Genomic DNA, 7,094 nt, shown 5'->3' on the forward strand with positions numbered 1-7,094 from the left:
TTCCAGTCCCCTTTAAACTCCACAAAATTGACAATACAGTAGTGGTATACATCCCAACCCTCACGGGATGCCTGAAGCCGCAGATAATACCGAGCTCTCTGTATATAGTTTTTTCCTATACGTACATACCTATGATAAAGTTATTTATAGTTAGGTACAGTAAGAGATTAACAAAAACCAAAAATAAAATACCACAATTATTAACAACATGCTACGTGAATGTGGTCTCTCTCTCTCTCAACATATCTTAACCAACTGTACTCACCCTTCTTGTGATGATGTGACACGATAAAATGCCTGTGTGATCAGATGAAGTGAGGGGAATGATGTAGGGGTGGTGACGTAGATGTCGATGACTACTGACGTTCAGATAATCTGTCAGGAGTAGGAGCACCTGTTTTGCCACTGCCTTTGACTTTGTGTAACTGAAGCTGTGGAAAGCAAAACCACGCTAAGGACTGCGTTGTCTCTGACTCCCTTGTGCCTATTCCCTCTCCACCTGATTCCAAGCTAATTTTTGCCCCAACCTGTACTCTCAGAATAATGTCTGAAAAGTAACAGGTAAGATAAAAATGACTTTTCATATTAAACAATCAATACTTAATTAAGCTGGTAAAGCAAAGAATAGAGATCTGATCATATTATCTAGTTAAGATCACTAACAGAACAACAATTTAAAAAGATTTCCTCTGGTGCTTGCTTCAGCAGCACACATACTAAAAACTGGAACCATGCAGGGAAGATTAGCATAGCTCCTGTACAAGGATGACGTGCAAATTTGTGAAGCGTTCCCATTTTTTTAATTTAAAAATAAAAAAAATTAAAAATTAAAATAGAATAAAAAGATTTCCTCTGACCCACGGACCAGGATTAGGACAGAAGAGGTTAGTGATCTTTGCTTTTCATCACAAACTTCTGACGTACTTAATTGGTACACATATGATTTGAGAAAGTAATTTAAATTTATAACAGCACAAGTCGTTCACTTTCTGCTATTTGTTAGCTACAGAAGCTTCATATTTCCACACAGGAACCTATGAGCTACCTTTCAAAAAACAGTCGCTGGTCTTTTTTATTTTTCAAAGTATAGACTTCAGGAATGCCTGGGTGGTTCAGTCAGTTAAGGGTGGGACGTTGGCTCAGGTCATGATCTCACAGTTTGTGGGTTTGTGGGTTCATGGGCTCGAGCCAGGCATCGGGCTGTCTGCTGTCAGCACAGACCCTGCTTCAGATCTTAAGAATCCTGTCTCCCTCTGTCTCTCTGCCCCTTCCCTATGCGCGCGTCCGTGTGTGTGCGTGCGTGTATGTGCGTGTGCGTGCACGTACGCGCGCACACTCTCTCTCAAAAATAAATATTTAAAAAATATAATAAAGATAAAAGTATAGAATTCAATTATAATTGGATACTTTTATTCAGGGGCACACTTTTTGAATGTTTGGGGACCTGATTTTTGCATAAAGGTCCTGAACAAAGCAACAACCACGGCATTCCAAACTTACGCAATTCCCAGTGACATAATCAGTACATTTAAAAATCATTACATTAATGATATAAAAAACACACAAGAACTTTGCAATAACCATAATAACCAACATTAGCCAATGGACACCCTGTGGCAGGACATGGATCAGAAAATGACCAGAATGGGATATTGCACAGGCTGTCTGTTTTTTTTGCAGCCAAACACACTGCAGGTAAAGGAGAGCAAGTGAGAGCCCCACCTGCCTGTCTCGGTCAGCTGAAGTACAGGAAAAGATTGATTAACTCACATGTATGACCCAGGAACAGAGAGTTCCTGTAGCCTGAATTAAACACATACATGCGTGGTTACACACACACACATACACACACACACACACACACACACACACACACACACACACACCACATACCCTCCTACATATTTTTTATCTGAAATGATTTCATGTCTTTTCAAGTTGAGACAGAATCAAAAAGGATCCAACACAGGATCTATGTCAAAAACTTCTAGTACACAGAAGGAAGAAACAAGAATAAAAAAGCAAATGAAGAAAATTTGCTATGGAGAAACTGAAAATTGAGACAAAGGATTTTCCCGATCATATAAAAAAATTGTATCTTTATTTTAAAAGAGCTCAAAGCAGTAGGAGCTCAGCAAAGAATGACAGAAAGATGATATATGAGCTGGAATGAAGAGTGAACCTGTACACTACAGTTTGAATTGATCATGTCTAGATTTTTTTTTCAACTTCCATCCTCAACACAAAGAACTCTGGACAAGTCTCCTGCTCCATGGAACAGATTCCATAAAATGGCTTTCACTCCCTCATTTTACTTCCTGTAAAATATATAAGAAATAAAATCATAGTTCTCATTTTGTAATCATACCACAAAAGGTTTGAGCCAGCAATTTACACAAACCTGTATTTTTCTTGTCTGCAAAACTGCTGATGAGAACATTTTTACCTTGTCTAGACAGCCTTAGATGATATGATGATCAGCACTGGGTTATTTTAACCTTGACTCTAATTTGGAAGACAGGAATCCATGAAGAGTAAGATCAGTTTTCAGTGCCCATTCCAACCAATCATGTTACTTTTGAGTTTTGTAAAAATAGTGTAGCAGTGTGTGCTCTTAGAGCAAGAGAGACAATAAACAAAGCTAGAGTTAGCTCACAATGTGACATTACTTACTGGTTTCTCTTGCCTGTTAGCTGGAGTGCTTACTTTGAGGTGGGGGGATGAGCCCCCAAGTTGTCCTAGACACCAAGAGAAAAAGCTTAAGACCCTGCGTCTGGACTTTGTGGTCTAGAAGAGAGAAGACAATAAGCATTCACCCACTCACCTTTAGACAGCTGCCTCAGAGCCTCCTTCCTACAGGCAGTGCTGAGCTCGATGTGCAGTATTTTGAGATTTAAGTATCTGGTGTCAAGTATTTCTAAATCCTCCAGGAAACTGAAAATGGACTGCAGCGATTTACTTCTACTTTTCTGGGGGAAAGGTGCTAAAACCAAAACATGAATATTGAAAAGAGAAAAGATCTTAAATGTAAACACATTAGCCTAAATATGTAAAGGAAAAGAAAGACTCCTAGATAAAACACCCATTTTAAGCATCTTTGGGGAAATTACCTTCTCTCCATAGCAATATCTCTATTATCTCCTCAAAATTCTAGAAAATAGTCACATGAAAATGTGATTCCTCGATGGCTTTTTGATGAAATAGTGGTGGCCCTAACCCAGAAATTCCTTACTCTCATGATGCCCTATCATCATCTGTCCCTATACTCACTCCTTTGGTCAGCAAAAAGTGGGCAAAAAGAATTACAAAATTAAGTGCAAAGTAGAGAAAATTGTTTATATATTTAATAATAGCAAAAAATGATATAAATCAAAACAATGAATTCTACTGGACAAAGTACAAGCACATGCTAATACCAATAAAAATACTAGGTTTTTTTTTTCTCCCACATTCTTTCTTACTTATGTTAAACAGCAAAATAATAATCATAGCAAATTTTAATGAAGGTGAGATATAAAGAAAAATATTTTCAAAAATAACGTAGACAGTGATATCTTAACAAAGTTTACTTTAAAAGAATAAAGATGGATCTGATAGATATTTGGCTAATGTAATATATTGCAATATGCACATTCCACAGTAGATTATCTAGATTTTGCTCTGGATTTATTCCATGAACATTCACAATAGACCAGATTGAGTACCTATGCAATTTAGGTAGAAGAAAAATATAGATTAGAAGTAACAACTGACATAAGGTAATTTACACATGTGCATTTCATTATATTTTTGTACTGTGTGTTTCTGATATTTATATAAACTAAAACAAACAAAAAAACCCCACTCAGTTCTATCTAAAAAAGCATAGGCGAAGGATAGCTCCCTGGGGGAAAGTGGAATATCACACAGATTACCATTCCTTAAGCTCAACAACTATTTATTTAGTTGTGATTTTTAAAAGTAGGATAAGAATCCATTAACTCCTGTTCCTTCTGGGAAAAAACATCTGATAACTACAGATAAGAAATGTTAATTTTCGTGCTCTAAGCATAAACCAGTGCAAAGATACAGGTCCTGTTTGGTTTTTAAATGCCATTTAAATGTGCCTTTGCATCTGAAATTTCTGCTTAAGATTTATCAACAATGTTGAATGATAAAATAGTAAGGAATAATTTATATTTCATGATCTAAGAAATAATGTCCCCAAAATGAAATTTTGCAACATTTTAGTACATGGAAATTTTGGGTATAGTATTTTGTTGGGAAAAAAATAAAAACAAAAACTGATTGGGAGTTAAAGGTTTAAAAGACTCTATTTAGCTGGGGCCTCTGGGTAGCTCAGTCGGCTAAGTGTCCCACTCTTGGCTTCCGGTCATGATCTAACGGCTCGTAGGTTTGAGCCCCGCATCAGGCTCTGTGCTGACAGCTCAGAACCTGGAGCCTGCTTCAGATTCTGTGTCTCCCTCTCTCTGCCCCTCCCCCACTTATGCAAGTGCTTTCTCTCTCTCTCTCTCTCTCTCTCTCTCTCTCTCTCAAAAATAAACATTAAAAAAAACTAAAATAAAAAGGCCTCTATTGAACAAATATTTTTATTTGATATTACATGAAATGTCTGCCTAATACTATATAACACAGCAGATTAAGGGTAGAAGTCAGATAAATTATTCATTTTTTTCTATTTCAAGTGTGGGAATACTGGGAGTTCTATATCTGGTTAATACTGTATTCCATATGTTTCAATATTAAACACATATACACCAACATGACCTTTAGGCCATAATATGAAGTGAACCAAATTTATATTTCTCTTCCTACTTGTTTAATGTATCTTCCCCCCTTCTTTTGGAAAATTTATTTCAGGAAAAGCCAAGAGTACCTGTATGAAATTATTATGTTACTTTTCCCAGAGGAATGCCCATTTTTTGTTATCTCTACTTAAAGAATAAAAATTAACCGAACTTGAGTAATCAGAGGTATCATCTATATAGTACAAAGGGCATGGGCTTTGGAGTAAGACAATGTATGTTTGCACCCCTTACTTAGCTATGCAAACTTAAGTAAGGTATTTAACTCCTCTGAACCACAATTTCCTATTATGTACCTAGATTATGATACCATTCTTTTACTATCACAGGCAAGATTAGCTGGGAAGCAAAGCACTTAGCACAGAGCCTAGCACTCGGTGGGGGACAGCTGCCTAGCTATTTATAAGTGTATATGTGTGCATATATGTAATAAGAAAAATCAAAGGATTTTCTCTACCTTTCTTCTTCTCCCCCTTCCCCTCTTCCTCTCTCCCCCACCTCACTTCCTTCTTTTCTGCAACAGGTAAAGCTATATGAGCCATAAAAAAAAAGGTATTGTGTGAAAGTATCTCCTTTTTCCCTTCAGCTATAGAACAGCTGTGGTTTTAAAAGCCATGGCCTTATGAACTAGCTCCCTGTATCCTCCAGGAAGGTAAACATATTTGTTTTCTTAACATCTGGTCTTTTTCAATGCCTCACCAAGTTCTGTTATGGGGCAGGGGGAGGGGGGGAAGAAAAATTGAGCTTTGGCTTAGATGGGGTTAAGAAGGGGATATTAAGAGGATACTAGATTTCAGACCCCAGGAATGACTGACTTTCCTAAAAGGAATTGAAGAGTATAACGGTTGGTCCGAAAATTTTGCAGTGAAAGATTCTGGGGGGAGGAAGACTTCTTTAAGGGACACTATCAAATGCCTAGGACCCATAATGTTTCCAGAAAACTGATGCAGCTGGTCATTTCATGAATCATTTAAGTGAGAACACTTGGTAGCCACATAGAGCTATTTCTGCCAACTCAATTCGTGAATAGGAATATTTCCCTGACTTTATACAGAAGCTTCTTCTGTCATCTGCCCATTAACCATAACGATGAATATGAGACTTCCCATTCTATATCATTCAGGTACTCAATGCAGACATCTCCCAGCAACTCTTGAGAATTTAAAATACCAACAAAGGTCACAAGACTCCCAACTAAATTCAGAGGAGAAACTCCCGAATCTACATTTTAAGATAGGATTGGGCACACTAGGACACTGGAGAGTGAACACCCTTTATGTATGTATGTATGTATGTATGTATGTATGTATGTATGAATGTATGTATGTATTGCGAGCACGAGCAGGGGAGGAGCAGAGAGAGAGGCAGAAAAAGAATCCCAGTGCAGGGCTGAACTCACGAACTATGAGACCATGACCTGAGCTGAAACCAAGAGTTAGATGCTCAACTGACTGAGCCATCCAGGCGTCCCAAACACCCATTTTTTTTAAATTTTTTTTAAACGTTATTTTTGAGACAGAGAGAGACAGAGCATGAATGGGGGAGGGTCAGAGAGAGAGGGAGACACAGAATCCGAAACAGGCTCCAGGCTCTGAGCCATCAGCCCAGAGCCCGACGCGGGGCTCGAACTCACGGACCGCGAGATCATGACCTGAGCCGAAATCGGACGCTCAACCGACTGAGCCACCCAGGCGCCCCCAAACACCCATTTTTAATACATACCTTATAATAGCTAACATCTATTTAGCTCCGTGTGCCATGTACTGAGCTAATTAATTACATGCACTGATTGTAATTCTGTGGGGTAGGCACTACACTCTTCTGTATTTTACAGATGACAAAACAGAAGCCTAATTCGTTCAGTAAACTGCAAGTGCTTCTCTTGTGTCAGCAAATGACAGAGTCAAAACTCTATTCCAGGTGAGTCTGATCCCAATGCCCATGCATTTAACCACTATTAATGGATTAAAAGAGACTATTACTCCAGAAAGCCAAAAGTGGAAAAGGGACGAAGGTGGGGAAATGGAGAAGTGGGAAGTGGTGCTTCCCTTTCCTGAACTCAGACCAGTTAGACAGTTGTTAACCGAGAAGTGAATTCTCTTGTATGATATAAACGAATGTAATTCTCTTGTTAAAAAAGCAGGACTGGACATATATACTTCTGGCAGGATTGGTGTGAGTGTATTTCCCAAATGCACTCTTTTCATTTAGTTGCTTGGTAGGCAATTCCTGCTTTAGCTGCTGTGTTCTCCAAACCACAGATGCACATGTGTAGATCTCCATGAGTTT

The 7,094-nt window shown here is 38.3% G+C and overlaps 1 non-coding gene across 1 annotated transcript; it reads left to right on the plus strand.

Moving 5' to 3' along the window:
- The first annotated feature begins 692 nt into the window (after positions 1–692).
- On the plus strand, positions 693–800 carry LOC115506608. Its single transcript, XR_003966452.1, has one exon. It is a non-coding gene; the product is annotated as a U6 spliceosomal RNA (small nuclear RNA).
- Positions 801–7,094: the final 6,294 nt, after the last annotated feature.

The sequence above is a fragment of the Lynx canadensis genome, chromosome F2 (assembly GCF_007474595.2).
Source record: "Lynx canadensis isolate LIC74 chromosome F2, mLynCan4.pri.v2, whole genome shotgun sequence".
NCBI lineage: Eukaryota > Metazoa > Chordata > Mammalia > Carnivora > Felidae > Lynx > Lynx canadensis.